Genomic DNA, 17,454 nt, shown 5'->3' on the forward strand with positions numbered 1-17,454 from the left:
TCCAACTCCCAAAAGCAAAGATGTCTTTACGGGCCCCAGGCATTGAGAATCATGCGTTTTCTGCACCTATTTTCCACTCCCAGGCCACCATCTTGTAGATTACCAGTAACGCTTTCTCTTTGGAAGGTCTTCCCTCACCAAGAAACAAAGTCCCAAGGTGCACCCATGAGAGGAGAACAGGGGTGCTGGCTGTCATGTGACCTCCTCCCCCATGCTCCCCACTGCAGCAGCAATTCAAACTGAGCCTCAGTAAATTTCCCAGTTACCTCCTGGGACCAATCAAACTCCGGAACTACCGAGGCTCTGCCCTCGAACACCAGGGGCCCAGCCTCTTGCCTTATGACCTTCGTGTCGGATAATTTGCCAAAAGCCCTACTCATGGTCCCCTCCTCATGAATCAGGTGGGCTCTCTGGGCCCGGGGGCACCTCTCGGTGGCCCGGGGTGGGACCCATGTAGGGGGAGCTCTCAGATTTCTCCCTTTGGGGAATGGAGTCAAGGCATGGAGTGCATAAGGGATCAGGAGCTCGAAAAAAGTCCTGGAACAGAAACAGCATCCCTTCTTAGCCTAGGTTCCAATCCCCTCTCTGGCACATTTCAGTCCTGGTCTTGAATTTTTCAACGCTTTTTTCCTTTATCATAATAACTGTCATCTTCTGGTCATAAAGCATCAGGGCAGTGGTCACCTCTTGGAGACACACAATAGGGAGGTTCCGGGGTGCTGGTGAACATTCTGTTTCTTGACCTTGTGGTGGTTGAAAGGAAGTTGACTTCATAACCATTCAGTAAACAGAACATATATGTTTTATACTTTTATATATATTGTATTTATTACATATTAAAAAGATGCTGACATGAAGACATCACCTGGTCCTTGAAGGGCTGTGGTCTCCTTAGGGCCTCACTGGCATGTGCTCCTGACCAGACGCCCTCTCCTCCCTCTCCTCCCCCTCCCCCTCCCTCACCTCTCCCTCCCCGCACTCCTCCTCATCTTCCCTCTCCTCCTCCTCACCCATCCTTTGCTGTTGCCTGCCCTTCTGGTTTCTCTTCCTCCCCACCTTCCTGCAGACATCACCGGTAGCCCGCAGTCAATCCACTCCTGCCCTTTCTTTCTATCTTTGTCTGAGATTGCTGACTTTCAGTTCTGGGTACCCAGATGGTGTCTCTCTCCCCACCTCCATGGCCCCCTCTCTCATGTCTTTTTCTATCTGTTGGTGACAGATCTTCCCCTCTCCCCCCAAACCCCAAACCAACATCACATAAGGGAGAAGCAAGTAAGCTTTGGTCCAGCGGGAGATGAGTGGAGACCAAGCCGGGCCCTTACCTATTGCTGTCATGATGAACACATCAAACCTACTCGTGGACTTGGAAATGTTTCCATCTCCCAAAAGCCATACCTCTGTAGACAAGACTAGAACTGATAGAGAGGCAAAAGGAAGACTCAAACAAATGAAAGTCACAGCACAATCTTGGAGAGGAAGATTCAATGTCAGAATAAAATGTCAATCTCTCCTCAATTACTGTTTTAATTAAATGAATTCCAAAAAAAAATGCTAGCATGTATCTTTCGAACCAGAGTATATGGTTCTAAATTTCACGTGGAGATAAAAACAAGTAAGAATAACAGACAACACTGAAAAGGAAGAGAAATGAGAAGGTCTTACGCTACCAGATATTAAAACATGTTCAGTGTTTAAAGAACTGAAATACTGGCACATAAATAGATACACCGATGGAACAGAATAGAAAGACCAGAAATGGGTCCAAATAACATAAGATTTGTTATGATAAAGGTGGCATTTCAAATCATTGATAAAGAAACTAGATTATTCAATAAGTGGCATTGGAATGTCTTGCTAGCAAGGTAGATAAAAATAAACTTGGGCTCACTCAATTGGAAAATTCAAAATTGGTCAAGGACTTAAAAGATAATAAAACTATAAAAGTGCAAGAAAAAGACATGGGAGAATTCTTTAAAAACCTTGGAGTAGAGAAGGCCTTCTAACTCTATCAGAATATCCATATTATAAAGAGAAAGTATGATTTGATTATGTGAAAATCAAAGCTTCTGCATGGCAAAAAAACCCAAACAAACTAATCCTAAGCAAAAAAACAAAACATTTTTAAGTCAAACCAGGAAGAAACCAGGAAGAAACGTTCACAACTTATCTCATTGACAAACAGCTAATGTCCATAATAAATAAAGAGCTCCTGCAAATTAATAAGAAAAAGATCAACGGAGGGGGTGGTGGTGTGATGAATTGGGAGATTGGATTGACATACATATACTAATATGTATAAAATGATAACTAATAAGAACCTGCTCTATAAATAAATAAATAAAATAAAATTCAAAAGAAAAAGACCAACAACACAGCACAAAAACAAGTAAATGAGAGAAACATAATTTTTTTAAGAAAAGAACTACAAGTCTCTCTTAAGCATTTGAAAATACATTATAACCTCACTCATAAAAAGAGAAATGTAAATTAACACTATTTCACTTTTTTCCTATCAGAATGACAAAAATCTGAAAGTTTGAACACACATTCTGTTGGTGGAACTGTGCAGAAAGTGGCACTCTCACATATTGCTGATAGGAATAAAAATTGTCACAATAAACCCCTATAGAGGGCAATTTCGTATCTATCAAAATACAAAATACCTATATGCTTTGACACAGCGATTCCTCTTTTAGGGATTTACCCTTCAGGTATATTGAATACCTGCAAACTGTCATATGTGGAAGATATTCACTGCATGATGATTTTTAATAGCAAAAGGTTAGAAAAAACCTAAATGTATATCAGTGGGGAACTAGTTAAACAAATTGTGGCATTCTTACAATCTATACATCTGTTGAAAAGAGAGAGAGCAATCTTTATGCTCTTTATTATTGTATGGAAATACATCCAAGATGTGGTAAGTGAAAAAAGCAGGATGCAGTATAGTGTCACACTGTTCACAAGAAAAGCAAGGATAAAAATAACGCGTATTTCAATTATCTCATAAACTTACAAAATAAAATCTGCATGGGAATAATGAACTAACAGCAACAGTTACCTGTCAGATGGAAGGGTGGGGACATGGGTGGAAGAGTGCCTTTTTATGCTATACTTTTAAATATTTTTTAATGTTTGAACCCTATATACGTTATCTATTCAAAAAATAAACTTAAAACAGTACAGAAAGAGAAAAACAGAACCAGCACTTACGTGGCTTAGCTATAAAGGATGTGGCTGGCAAACAGGCACACCCCAAAGAGGGCCCCCAAAGCAGGTTGAGCAATGACAGTCTGGTTAGAACGAGGGGCAGCTTTGGGGCAGAGGGTTCATTGGACACCTCATTCCGCCATGTTTAATTTTTTGCAAAGTCACAGTGGTTTTATTGCCACTCACCTTCCTAACCAGAGCACACCTAGAACCAGGCACTTGAGTCCCCAGAGACACATTTCCATGGTCCTACCTCCCTGGTGCTGGGTGTCTTACCCAGGGACCCCTTGCCTTCCAAGGGTCCAAAGTTGGCCATGAGGCTAAGGATATGGAAGAAGGAGCCAAGATTTTCCTTGAAACTCTCCCTTCTTTCCTTCCTTCTACCCCACTGTCAGCCTGGCCCTCTACCTGGGTCTCTAAACCAGGTGGGCGGTCTCTTCATTTAGCTCTTATCGCCCTCTCTGTGCTTCTCCTTAACTTTCAACCGTCCTGCTGCTTATTTTCTAGCGGCATGACCTTGGGCAGTTCACTGCTATAGTTTGCTTATCTGTAAAATGGGAAGAATGGAAACCAAACCACTTCCTAGGGTTGTTATGAAAAGCAAGTGATAGTATACAACTGAAGGGGCTATTTTGATGTAATTGCTTTGTTACATTCAACAAAGCAATTAACGCTAGCAACCAACTAGTAAGCCTCCAAATCTCGGTGACTTAGCACAATAAAGGCTTATTTCTCACTCAGGAAAATTCCAGTGCCAGTTGGGCGGCCTTTCTCCATCTCGCAGTTAGCCCACCTGGACCACGTGGTCTCCAGGGTTGCCGTAGCCTTTGGAGAAGCCCAAAGAAATCTCATCTTTGTCCTATTCGCTAACCCGCAGGATGTCAACACATCATCTGTTTTCCCTCCACCCCCTCCCACACAGGAGCCGGGCAGCCTTGCTGGGCCAGGAGGGAGGGGACAGCAGCCAAGATTCCCACCTGAGCGTGGCGCCAGGTGAGCCCCTTAATTGGCTCTACCTGGCGTAAGGCACTGCCGGGGAGGACAGAAAAGCGGACAGGTGCGTGGCACCGAGAACCAGATCAGTAGGGACGATGTTGTAAGGACCAGAGTGAAATGGAGCCACTGGGTCTCTTGGCATTTTGCCCCTGACTCCTCGGCTGCCGTCAAGCCCAGCGCCCCCGGTGACTGTACCAGGCGTCCAGCTGTTGGGGATACCTTGCCACTTGGCACTTGTGTAGGACCGTGGGGTCCATGAGGGGCTGTCACACATCTCATTCTCTTTGCCTCAAAACTCCCGTTGTAGGTGGCCTCCTGCATCCTTTAGTGAGAACCCAGCCAGAGGAGCCAGGAGAGGTTTGGGGGTCAGGGAGTGTTTCTTTGGGGTGTCCCTGCCTTTCTCTGGGAAGGTCACTTTTCCATTTTGAGGCCAACATGGCAGTGAGGGTGAAAAGCAGGAAGACAGCATATCAGGGAGATGAAGCAGAGAAAAACCAAAGCAAATTCTGTCCCCGCCCCCAGCTCCAGTCCTCACATCCCTACCTTCCCAGAAGAGCCTTGCGGAGGAGGAAAGACATGGGCAGAGAAGGGCGTCCTCCCCGGGGCTCCCTGCAGCTGCTAGCTGCCCCCTGCACAGCCAGCTGCGAGGGCTGCTTCCTCTCCTGTGGGCACGTCCTCGCCATGCTTCCCGGGAGGGTGGTACTTTCAGTCAGCCACGCCGGGGAGGAGCCCCCTCCACATGCCAGATGGCCCTCGCCAACTTCCTGGGGCCTGGACCACCCCAGCCCTCCCCTAATAGCCAAACAGAGGGCTCCAGTCTCATCCCGTGTGAATGTCGGAGAGCAGCTCTGCCCCCTGATCCAGAGACTCCTAGGAGGTGTCCATCCCCAGGGTCGCCCCTCCCGTGGCTGCTGTCCTCCTTCTGTGCCCCGACGTGACCCCCACGGCTCGTCCTCCCTTCCTCAGGGTACCACGAATCCACACCTGCTCTTGTGGAAAAGATCAAGCCAGGAGCCCACATAAGCAGCCAGGGTGAGACCTCATCACTCTGGAGGGCCCAGTGCCCAGCCAGCCACCAGCACAGACACACTCACACACTCATGCACACTCAAAGCAGACTCACTCGGGAGCTGTTCCTCCTCGGGCCTCGCTCCATCTGTCCTCCCTCCTGTCAGGGCCCTGTCTCTGTGGCCAAATCTTCTCTCCTTTCTAGGACCCCTAACACACCTCCCCCACCTGCCAAGGACAGGTTACAAATGCGTAATTTCTTTATCACCTGGAGTGTTTTCTCTTGCAAACATCACAAGGAGGCAGAATCATGCGGTGGAGAGGAGAAGGGAGAGCCTGGGCCCCGCTCTGGGTTTCATACCCCAGCTCTGCCACTGGCGTGCCGTAGAACTCTGACAGTGACAGACCTCTCTCAGCTTCTTCATCTGTAAAACCAGGACAATGCTATTACTTACCCCACGGGGGTGACCACCGTTTGAGGACTGAATGGTGTAATGCATGTAAAACACTGCAATGGTTTGAATGGTGGCCCGCAAGAGACGTGCTTACATACTAATCCCCAGAATCTGTAAACACGGATTTATCTAGAAAATGGGTCTCTGCAGATGAAATTAAGGATCTCGAAACAAGATCATCCTGAATTACCCGAGTAGACCCTAAATCCAATGACAAGTGTGGACTTACAGCTGGTTCTCTTCCAGGCAATTCTTAATGCTCCTGGGATCGGTTTTTTCATGGGTGGTGGTGCTGTAACTGCCTCAGCCCTGCAGAGTCCCAGGAGAATAAGACAAAAACCTGAGCTTTCATTCCGCAGGGAATGAGCACTGGGACTCTGAGCAAGTCTCAGTTTTCTCATCTCTAAAATGGGAATTTAACCTCTCCTATTCACTTCATAGAGTACTGTGTGGTTGGGTAGAAATGAGCCCATGTCCGTAACTATGACTCATTAAACTCGTTGTTTGAATAACGATTAAAAAAAAAAAAAGACAAAGGGCATCTATTGTAATGACATCACTCTTTCTATCTCTGCTGCCATAAGAGTGTCCAAGGATGAATTTGCCTCTTACAAAGGCTTCAAGATGCAGGTGTCTCAGCCCCCAGGGAGAGCAGGAACTGGCTCCAGGAGCTGGAGGAGGGCACAGGGTGGAGCAGTGAGGTTTGCATGTGGCTTTGATTTCAAGAAGTTTGCAGCTGAGAAGATGATCCTTGCAAAGGCAGTGGCCTTACGAAAGGCTTAAGGGGCAGGATGCTGGGACTCGAGATGGAATTCAGCATTCCTGAAGTTCTGAAGCCTGACACTTTTTATGTTTTAAACCCTCTCCCTTATTTCCTGTTACTCTTTTCTTCCTGGCTGTAATCTTACCTATTAACTTGGGAGCAACGTGATTTAAAGACGACACGGGGTTTCAAATAGTTTCAAGGTGCTCAGAGTTTTAAATAAACCACTCAATTCTCCCTCCTTTTTTTTAAACTTTATTTTGCAGCTCAGAAAAAAATCTGGGTTTTTTTCCTTTCAGCACTTTTTGATCAAAGTCAGATTGATAGAGTTTTTTAAAGTAATCTTTTAAAAGACAGGCTGAATGGACTTCCCTGGTGGCACAGTGGTTAAGAATCCGCCTGCCAATGCAGGGGACACGGGTTCGAGCCCTGGTCCAGGAAGATCCCACATGCCGCGGAGCAACTAAGCCCGTGTGCCACAACTGCTGAGCGTGTGCTCTAGAGCCTGCGAGCCACAACTACTAAAGCCCTCACGCCTAGACCCCGTGCTCCACAACAAGAGAAGCCACTGCAATGAGAAGCCTGCTCACCACAACCAAGAGTGGCCCCTGCTCGCCGCAACTAGAGAAAGCCAGTGTGCAGCAACAAAGACCCAACGCAGCCAAAAATTAATTAATTAATTAAGAAATAAAGCTATAAAAGACAGGCGGAATAATATAGGTTAACTTTATTTTTCCAAAACTGATGTACAGATTATTTTCTGTGTTTCCTGTGTCTAATGGTTACAGCCATCATTTAATGGCTAACAATAATTGTACCCAACATTTGGTAAGGACTTTCACCTTCATTACTCAATTATTTTTCACTACCACATCATTCCCATTTTACAAATAAGGAAACTAAGGCTCACAGCCCAGGGCTTCACAGCCAGTAGAGTCACATGTCAAACTCTAAGTTGCTGTTCAGAGGTAGCTCTCAGTCCCTCAGAATTCCAAGGCATGCCCTTGGATTGTATTTCTGGAACCTGGAATGCAGCCAAACAGGGCTGGCTTGAAAAGCCCAGATAGAGGAGCCAAGAGGTTGAGTTCCCATGACACAGGTAAGCCCCTGGGCTGGAAAGATCATTAAGGTGAAGGTGCAATCCAAAGGAAGCCTGCTGAGGCAAATGGAGCAGAGTACTGTATCCTCCAAGGGCTGACAGAGCAAAAATGAGTGTGCCCTGGTCCAGTGCTCTCATCTGGCTCCTAAGAGGTCACATACGTAAGATTCAGGCTAGGGTACAACTTAAGAGCATAAATTAATGGGCCTGTACCAATGGGGTATTTATTGAGCACTTACTATATCAAGCACTGAGCCAAGCGTCATGGGAACACAAATGGCATATTAGACAGGTTCACCGTCCTCAAGGGACTTCTGGTCTAGTGAGGCAGGCAAGGCTAAAACATGCAATGGCAGAAGAAATGATGTCGGTATTCAGTTTCATAGCATAAACCAGAAGTTGCGTAGGAATCTAGAGCAGAGGAAGACCTACGGGGACCAGAGGCCATTAAGAGACCTGGAGGATAGGATGAAGAGGGCTAACATTTCTAATCAGAGTTCCAGAAGGAAAGAAGAAGGAAGATGGAGAAGAGGAAATTGTCAGAGATATATGGCCCTGAATGGGATGTCAGGACCATTTTCTACTTGGTTTCTCTAAAGGAAGGTCTTTTCAGTGGGTATTTGGGGTTCAGGTGGCGACTGCAGTATATTCAGCTGGTAAATTCTCCGGAACGCCACATCCTCTAATGCAGCCAAGGGTAGGGTGTCAGGGAGAAGGCCATGCCAGAGGAGGTTGAGTTTATCAGTACATCTTTAAAGCTGGTCTTGGTCATGTCTACACCTGGCTTTTGCCTTCTTAGTTCTATGGCAACCCACTCTAAATTCTCTCCACCTCCACCATTCCAACTCTTCAATATAATAAAACCTCAAGGAGCCAAAAATCAAGACGATACGACAACTACACTCTTAAGAGAAATGGTCTGCATTTTCTTTAAAAGCTCAACTTCCAGAATAAACCCTGGGATCAGTTCACATCCAGCCCAAATTCAACAGTTCCTTTAAGTGATTATTTATGCTCATAATTCTATCTCTGAGTAACTCTGTCATTAGACAAAGACTCAATTGTATTCACTATCAGAGGCTACACCCTCTGTAAGGTGACAAGGCAACTGCAGACCTCAGGCCTCGGTAAACCAGGTCCCAGCTCTCCCAGCACAGGGATGGGGGCTACCCCGCCATCAGGCGCATCATCGTCCACATCATTCACAAAGGGCAGTTTGCACGGACTACACAATCTACGTATACTTTATATATTTTTTTTCTTTTTTTTTTTTGCGTACATGGGCCTCTCACTGTTGTGGCCCCTCCCGTTGCGGAGCACAGGCTCCGGACGTGCAGACCCAGCGGCCATGGCTCACGGGCCCAGCCACTCCGCAGCATGCGGGATATTCCTGGACCAGGGCACGAACCCATGTCCCCTGCATCGGCAGGCGGACTCTCAACCACTGCACCACCAGGGAAGCCCCATCCTTTATATTTTTGTCTTCTTTCAAGGAGAGACATTGTGTCTTGGGGAATGTCCAAGTGCAGAATCTATTGAACCAGACATTTTTGGCTATGTGCTTAGAACAATTTTAAACGCTTCTCTACGCTATGTAAAAGATAAATTAAACGCAGCTTTACTTCCCTTCTGGAGCTGTTGCCCAACAATACGCTGCCTTGAATGTGTGAGGCTGACAGACATTTGCCCCATCAGGTCACAGCCAGATTTCAGCCAATCAGGATTCAGCAGAGACTGGCCCTCTCGCTCTTCACTTCACTCCTCCCCACAGAGTCACTCCTCATTAGTCAGCCATGAAAATAAACCCAGAGCAAAGCTAGAGCAACAGCAGACGTAGCCCTTTAGAAGCATCAGGGATCCACTGAAAAAGTGAACTCCTTGTGTCTAGTAACTAATGATAATAAAGTTTTACCTTTTACAAAGATGTCAAGAAGTAGTAGAGAAGATGACAAAGGTGGACCTTATTGGACCAGGTTGTGTAAAAAATAGACAAGAGATGAATTTCAGAAAGAGCCAACAGCTTTATACCTGATTTCTGCCTAAGACCTTGCTGCCTCCAGAGCTGCCTCTCCGTCGAAGTCCTCTTACGAGATGGGGAAAGGGGCTGATAAATTCTGCTGGGATTTTCAGCCCTAAGATATATATATAAAAAAAAGGTTGCTTGTTAGTCAATCAGCTATTCAGAAGATTCAGTCAAACAAAGCCGTTTCCTGGACTTCCCTGGTGGCGCAGTGGTTAAGGATCCACCTGCCAATGGGGACAGGGGTTCGATCCCTGTTCCGGGAAGATCCCACATGCCGTGGAGCAACTAAGTCCGTGTGCCACAACTACTGAGCCTGCACTCTAGAGCCCGTGTGCCACGCTACTGAGCCCACATGCCACAACTACTGAAGCCCACGTGATCTAGGGCTCGTGTGCCACAACTACTGAGCCCACATGCTGCAACTACTGAAGCCCACACGCATAGATTCCGTGCTCCGCAACAAGAGAAGCCACTGCAAAGAGAAGCCCGTGCGCCACAATAAAGACTGGCCCCCACTCGCTGCAACTAGAGAAAGCCCGCGCACAGCAATGAAGACCCAACCCAGCCAAAAATAAATAAATTTTTTTAAAGTCTACTGTAAAAAAAAAAAAGAAGCTCAACTATACATTAAAAAAAAACAAACAACCCTTTTCTTAAGCCTGGAAGGGACTCAACAATTAGGTCTATAGGAGTGCAAAATAAATAACTTTCAGGTCCTGAAGCTATGTTTCCATTAGCAAGCTTTAAATACTAACAGTAATAATAACAACAGTAACAACAACAGGCGTGGGCCAAAGTCTGAGGCTCACAGTTTAGACAACAATGCTGTTATTTTCTAAAAGAGTCTGTCATCAAGCTAGAACTTTCGATTTAATGAGCTTGAGTTTCAAGGACCAGAAGTGGACTTGGGTTTCTGCTCTTTTCCAGGTAACAAGTATGAATTGGCCCCTCTCCACGGGACAATGGGTATTAAAGTGTTCCTCCTCCTAGGAAACACATGTAGGGGGACCTCTCTTCAAGCAAATCCTGTTTGTTCCACTTCGGACCCATTTTCCTTCCATATTACCACATAGGAGGGATAAGAAGATAAAACCTGGAGAGAGAGAGTGGAGGTCACACAAATCATTTGCTGCCTGGCCCACAGTGACTTGCCGTGGTTATGTCTATGCTCCCCACCAGCTTCTTCAAAGGCCCTGCCCCTCCTTTCTCACCCTTCACACCTTCAAGACTCCAAAGCCCCCAGACACGGTAGTTTATCAACCTCAGCCAATCACAGTTGACTAGCTTCAGTGATTGGCCCAAAGCGTGGATCACATGACCAAAGACCTTTCCTGGTGCTTTTAAAGCTAGAGCTAAAGAAAGAAGCCCTTCCCTTTTCAGTGATAAATCTGGGGAAAGTGAGTCCAGAGCAGGCAGCAGCTATGGCTCCACTGTGTAGAGAAATCCCATCTGAGGTAGGTAAAAGTAGAGGAAGGCCACAGAGAGACTTCTAGCAACTCCAAGTTCCCGGTTGCCACCTCCCCCAGCCCCACCCCTTCCTTTCCAGATTGCATGAGTGATTGAAGTCCCTCTTTGCCAAGGTTCGTTAGTTGGGTTTCTGTCACTTATAGCCTGGGGTCCTAACTAGTGCAGGAAGTGCCCTGTCGAGGGTCCTTAGCTTGTTGGTGGCTGGGCTGAAGTGAGAATCCAGAGCTCCTGATTCCACCTCATCAGGTCACAAGGGGCTTCAGCTGGCTGAGTGACCTCAGACAAAACACAGCCCCACTCTGGGCTGGATACGGGATTCAACTCCATGATCTCAAAGATTTCTCAAGAAATAAAATTCTGTGGGTTCTTTTTTTTTTTTTTGGTTTTAAAGCATTGAAGAAGGAGAAAGAAAAAGAGTAAGAGATAGTAGACCTGTGTGTGTGTGTGTGTGTGTGTGTGTGTGTGTGTGTGTGTGTGTCTGTAGAGAGAGAGAGAGAAAGAGAGAAAGAAAGCAGCTGCTTGGGAAAAAAACAAAAAAAAGGCACAATCAATCCTTGATCCCTATTAGAGGGTGGAGAAGTGAGAGGATTATTAGGTGCTCTAAGACAAGCTACATCAATCAGTTGTATAGAAAAATTGATTTTTTTCATTAGAGGACGTGCCACCCCAAACCAAGCTTGTGGAGAATCAAATGACCTATAGCTTAAGAAGAGCCAATGTTGGTAACTCAAGTTGGTGTGGCAGAAATAGCAGGGGGCTTTTAGGCCTTTATAACTTGGTGAACAAGGTGATGCCTAGAATAGATGGGTCACCAGCCAAGTGCAGAAACTTCTGTGGCTCAGGGATTTCCACTGTTACTGGTGTGAGTGATGGCAGAAGTGAAGTAATTCCAGGTCACCTGTGAGGGAAGAAGCTTCCAGATAGGGTCAGTTCTACAGCACAGTTCTCGGGAGTGTTCCTGGAAGCTTACTCTTGAGTGTGTTTCTCCAGTTCTCCCAACGGGTCTTGGAGTTAGTCAATATCTCTTAATCCAAATCTTTTCTGGTTAAACTAGCCAGAGTAGATTCTGTTGCTTGCAACTGAGAACCATAATATGCAGGTATCTGTATGGTAGAATGGAGTTTGGTGAGGAAGGGAGTACCGACCATATGCTGGGAATCGTAGGTAGCACAAACATGACCGTGTGTATCATCTCCTAAGAGGCCCAAGAGATAGGTACTGCTGCCTTCATTGTACGAGTGAGAGAAACTCCAATCAGAGAAGTACGGTAGCCTGCCCAAAGTTACCCAGCAATTAGCAGAGTCCAGATTCATATCCAAAACTGAATCTAAAGGGCCCTTCCATGACCGGCTGGCACCCTGATATCATACTTTGAGCCTCTAGACCTCTGAGAAATAAAAGCTTGTTGTTTATCAGCCACCTGGTCTGTGGTATTTTGTTGTAGAAGCCCAAACAAATGGACTAATATAATCCTCACACTGGCCTTCTTTCATCTCCTAGAATATTCTAAGACCCTCCCTGGCCATTGGTTCAGCATTGTATCTCCAAGGATAGCACCCAACTTGGCACTTAGTAAGTAAATGTTCAATAAATATTTATGGATTGAATGAATGGATGATTCCTCTAAGGGGGTTGCTATGTTGAGTCTTACCATATGGCAGGAGGGGTTTGGAAGAACTCAAGTTCTACTCCCCAGAGCCCCATGACTGAAGTGTTATGAGGTATAAGATCTAGGCCATTTCCCCTTAGTTTTGGGGAAAGAGACAGAGGAATGCAAAAAATCTAAGACCCTCTGGGACTTTTCAAAAGGATCTCAATGATCCTATCCATTGGGTTCATTCCTTTCCACTCCCCAGTAGACTCAAGCTGGGGGCATGGTTGGGGAGCTTGGAATTGCTGGAGAAGGGGGTCTCGAGACACCCTCACGGGAGAAATTCATTAGAAGAACATTCAACTCTACCCAACAACTATGTATACACATGTGTGCACGTGAATATACAACCTGCGTAGTTGATCCACAAATCTGGGTAGATTAACAAACGTCAGGAAAGGGAAGAAGAGATGAACAGGTAGAGAACTATTACTGGAAAGATGAGTAAAAGTTACATAACACTTCTCAAGGAAACTTCGATGGAGGCTTGTCCCCAACCAGCAAACATTTGTGTCTGGTCCCAGAGACCTGGTTTGGGTATCCCAGGCTGGTCTCTCTGGATCCACCCTTATGCCTTTTCACTCCCATACTTCCTGGCAGTGGTGATGTGAAACAAGCAGCATCATAATCGTTTAACCCATCTTGGTTCTTTTGTGGTCACTGCATCTAAAAAATCACAGATTCTTTGGAGGTTAACAAATGATTTATTTGCTTTCTTCTTAAGTAATAGAACAAATCAGTCTAAAACTCACAAAATACCTTGGAGACCACTGAATGTGGTCCCTCCTAATTTTAAAGCATGGGGAAACTATATCCCAGAGAAGGGAAATAGTCTGCCCTGAGTCACACTGCTGGCAGAGGCAAGCCTCAAGCCCAGGTCTCCCAACACCCAATCTAGGTCTCTTGTCACAGCACCACACGTCCAGCCACCCAGGACCACAGGCTTGATTTACACCGCAACCTGTGAGCTCTTACAGTCTCTAGCTGGGGCTCCCCACCATGCCATGGGGGTCTGGATATGCCTCTGACCTCACACGTTGACTTCAGCAACACCACCCGATTGGTTGCTCTGCCGTACAGCCCAAGTCTCCCATTGTTAATCATCTTTTAAAAGAGTTTAACATCTGCTGCAGGGAAATTTACTGGCCTCAAGTTACCGGCTATAATTTTGGTCATTTGGGGGAAATAATGATGCTATAGTCGTCACTTTCCAAATGTTGCAGGAACCCGACCCAGATCAAGAAACCTCTCAATAAATCAGCTCAAAAACGGCATCAATTTCTAGCCCTGCTATTTAGAATGTTGCGGCTCTGAATCAGTGTCTGGGCTGAAGAAAGCATCCAACTCAAAGTCTCTAGATTTTAATAATAGCTACCATTGTTCAAAGAGGGATTCATAACTCTCAATGGATTCCAGCCAAAAATCTGGAGCCAGACTCTGTATTTATGTATGTTTGGATGTACTGAGTGCTCTACAAGTTTCATGAGTGGCTCTTTCAACATGGGAGATACCCAGATCTCCAAGCCTTGGTCCTGCTTGTGGACATCACCCTGGACTGAGCCCTTCCTGCTGACAAGTCTTCTTTGGCTCTTGATTTATGTACAGATGAGCAGCATCATTGTACACAAGGACATAGGTCATTATTAATAAAAATAACAGCTAACCCTTACGGAGTGTTTGCTCTGAGCCAGGAGTCATTGCATTAATTCATGTAACCCTCACAACCCTATCAGGCAGGTACTATTATCTTCATTTTACACATGAGGAAAGTGAGGCACAGAATGGGTAAATGGTCATACGTATGGTAATCACAGGAGCTAGGGTTTGAACTCAAGCCGTCTGGCTACAGAGACCTCTCCCCTCTCTCTTTCCTAAACAGCTTTACTGAAATACAATTTACATACCATAAAATTAACCCTCTTACAGTGTATAATTCAGTGTCTTTTTTAGTATATTCACAGAGTTGTCTAATTATCATCAATATCTATTTCTAGAACATTTTTATCACCCCAAAAGAAACCCTAGACTCATTAGCAGACATTTCCCAATTTCTTTCATCTTCCACCCCTTGCAGTCATCAATCTACTTTGTGTCTCAATGGATTTGCCAGTTCTGGATATTTTATTTAAGTGGAAGCATGAAATATGACCTTTTATGACTGGCTTTTTTCACTTAGCATGTTTTCAAGATTCATCCATGTTTTAGCATGTATCAGTACTTTGTTCCTTTTTTATGACCAAATAATATCCCATTGTATAGATATACCATTTTTGTTTATCAGTTCACCAGTTGATGGACTTTTGGATTGTTTCCATTTGGGGGCTGTTATGAATAATGTTGCTATAGACATTTGTGTACAGGTTTTTGTGTGGACCTATGTTTTCTTTTCTCTTGGGTATACCTAGGAATGGAATCACGGAGTCACATGTTAACTCTGTGTTAGGTTTTTGGTTTTTTTTTTGAGGAAGTGCAAAACTGTTTTCCAAAGTATCTACACCATTTTACATTTTTACTAGCAATGTATCAAGAGTACAATTTCTCCATATCCTCACCGACACTTATTGTTTTCCGTTGTTTTGATTATAGCCCTCATAGTGGATGTGAAATGGTGTATCATTGTGGTTTTGATTTGAATTTCCCTAATGATTAATGATGTTGAGCATCTTTTCCTGTGCTTATCGGTCATTTATATATTTTTTTTTCTTTGGAGAAATGTCTATTCAAATTCTTTGCCCACTAAAAAATGGTTATGTTCTCATTGTTGTAAGAGTTCTCTGTACATTCTGGATACAAGTCCCTTATCAGATAAATGATTTGAAAATATTTTCTCCCATTCCGTGCGTTTTCTTTTTACTTTCTTGATGGTGTGCTTTGAAGTTTTAGTTTTCACAAGGTCCAATTTATCTATTGTTTTCTTTTGTTGCTTGTGTACTTTATAGAGTATCTAAGAAGGCTTTGCCCAACCCAAGTTCATACAGATTTGCTTCTATCTTTTTGTTCAAGAGTTTTAAAGTTTTAGGTTTTATATTTAGGTCTTGATACGGTGTGAGGTAGAGGTCCAACTTTATTCTTTGCGCATGGATATCCAGTTGTCCCAGCATCATTTGTTTAAAAGACTATTTCTTCTCCCATTGAATGGTTATAGCATCCCAGAGGGCTCTCTTGACTACTACACTCAACTGTCTTGAAAGCTTTTGGAGGATGAACACCCGTGTGTGTGTGTGTGTGTGTGTGTGTGAACAAAAAGCAGCTGGAACTAACTAAAGCAGTAACCTAAAATACTAGCCTCTCCTGAACGTGAATCATCTAATGGCTGAAAGTCTAAAGGGTGAAGATGATGAAATAAGACCAAGACCAGAGTATCCATCTGTCCTCCAAAAGCTGAAACATCATTGGAAAGGACATAGGGTCTTAGTAAAAGTCTGAAAAATGAAACTCACCCAAGGAAGGAAGAAGGAAGACAACTCCATGAGAAGATGCTGCCTATACTAGCAGGCATCCTCTCACCTCTTAAGTGGAATCTAGTGTTCTCTGCCCAACACAGCTGAATGAACATATAGAGTCAGATGATGAGACTGGAGTTTCAGATCTGTGATGATTTCTATCAGCCCTTCTTCTGAGATCTTAGCATTATTCCCTTCTTTGTCACAATTCTTAATATAATAACTTCCTAACTGAGTCACTCTGCTGTACAGCAGAGATTGGCACAACATTGTAAATCAACTACACTTCAATTAAAAAAAGATGGAAAAAATATGTATAGTAACTTCCTGCCCATCATTCGGGCCAAATTCTGCCTCATCAGTGACTTAGGGTCCCCAACTCTTAGCCGCTCCTAGAGTGAGAGGTCATGATTTTATTACCCTGCCCCTTTTACAAACATCTCTTCAGCCTCAGAAGGAGCCCTGACATTATCCAGTTAGTGATTCATTACCTCTTCTCTAAAGACAGCACCTCATACATAAGGGGTGTTCAGATAACTCAGAAAGCCATGACTTTCAGAAGTGATTCCTTTGGGGTAGGGGTGATACTAAATTGAGAAAGACATCATACTACATGGGACTTAGAAGTGGTCAAGGCCCAATCATTTTGCCTTGAAGAACTTTTGTAGGGTTTGCTTTCCTTTCCTCCACTTTCATCATGAGCCACTTCCTCACTCCCTGAAGTGTTACATAAGTCAGGGTAAATAACACTAGTTGCTGTAACAAATAATCCCCCAATGTAAAGTGGTTTAACTCAATAAAAGATCATTTCCCTCTTCCACAAAGTCCAATGCAAATGTTCCTAGCCAGTGGGAAGCCTTCTATGCAGCCACCCAGTACTCCAGGGTCCTTCCATCTTGTGTCTCTGCCACATTCTGAGTCCTCTGCTGGACCCTTTCCATCCAGCCAGCAGATGGGAACCAGAGGATATGGAATACTCAGTGGTGTTTATGGGCTAGGCATGAGTGACATGCTTTAGCCACATTCCATTGGCCAGAACTCAGTCACAGGGACACACCTAACTCAAAAGAGCCTGGAGGAACAAGATCTCCTGTGGCCAGGAGACAAGGGAAGTGTTTTTGGTGAACACCTGGTAGTCTCTGTTGGCTACTATGAAGATGCAGAAATCACCTGCCACGATGACAAAATCTTTATGCGGCATCCTGGCTGTCCTAGTGTGTTCCTTCCTCTGAGCTCAGAAAGGTCTCCCTGGCCACCTGCCTTCATTAAGTGTGACCAGATCCATGTGAAGAAGGCTCACAGGCAAATCTGCAAGCCAGACAGTGAGATGAGTCTGGTC

Source organism: Stenella coeruleoalba (assembly GCF_951394435.1).
Source record: "Stenella coeruleoalba genome assembly, chromosome: 10".
Taxonomy (NCBI): domain Eukaryota; kingdom Metazoa; phylum Chordata; class Mammalia; order Artiodactyla; family Delphinidae; genus Stenella; species Stenella coeruleoalba.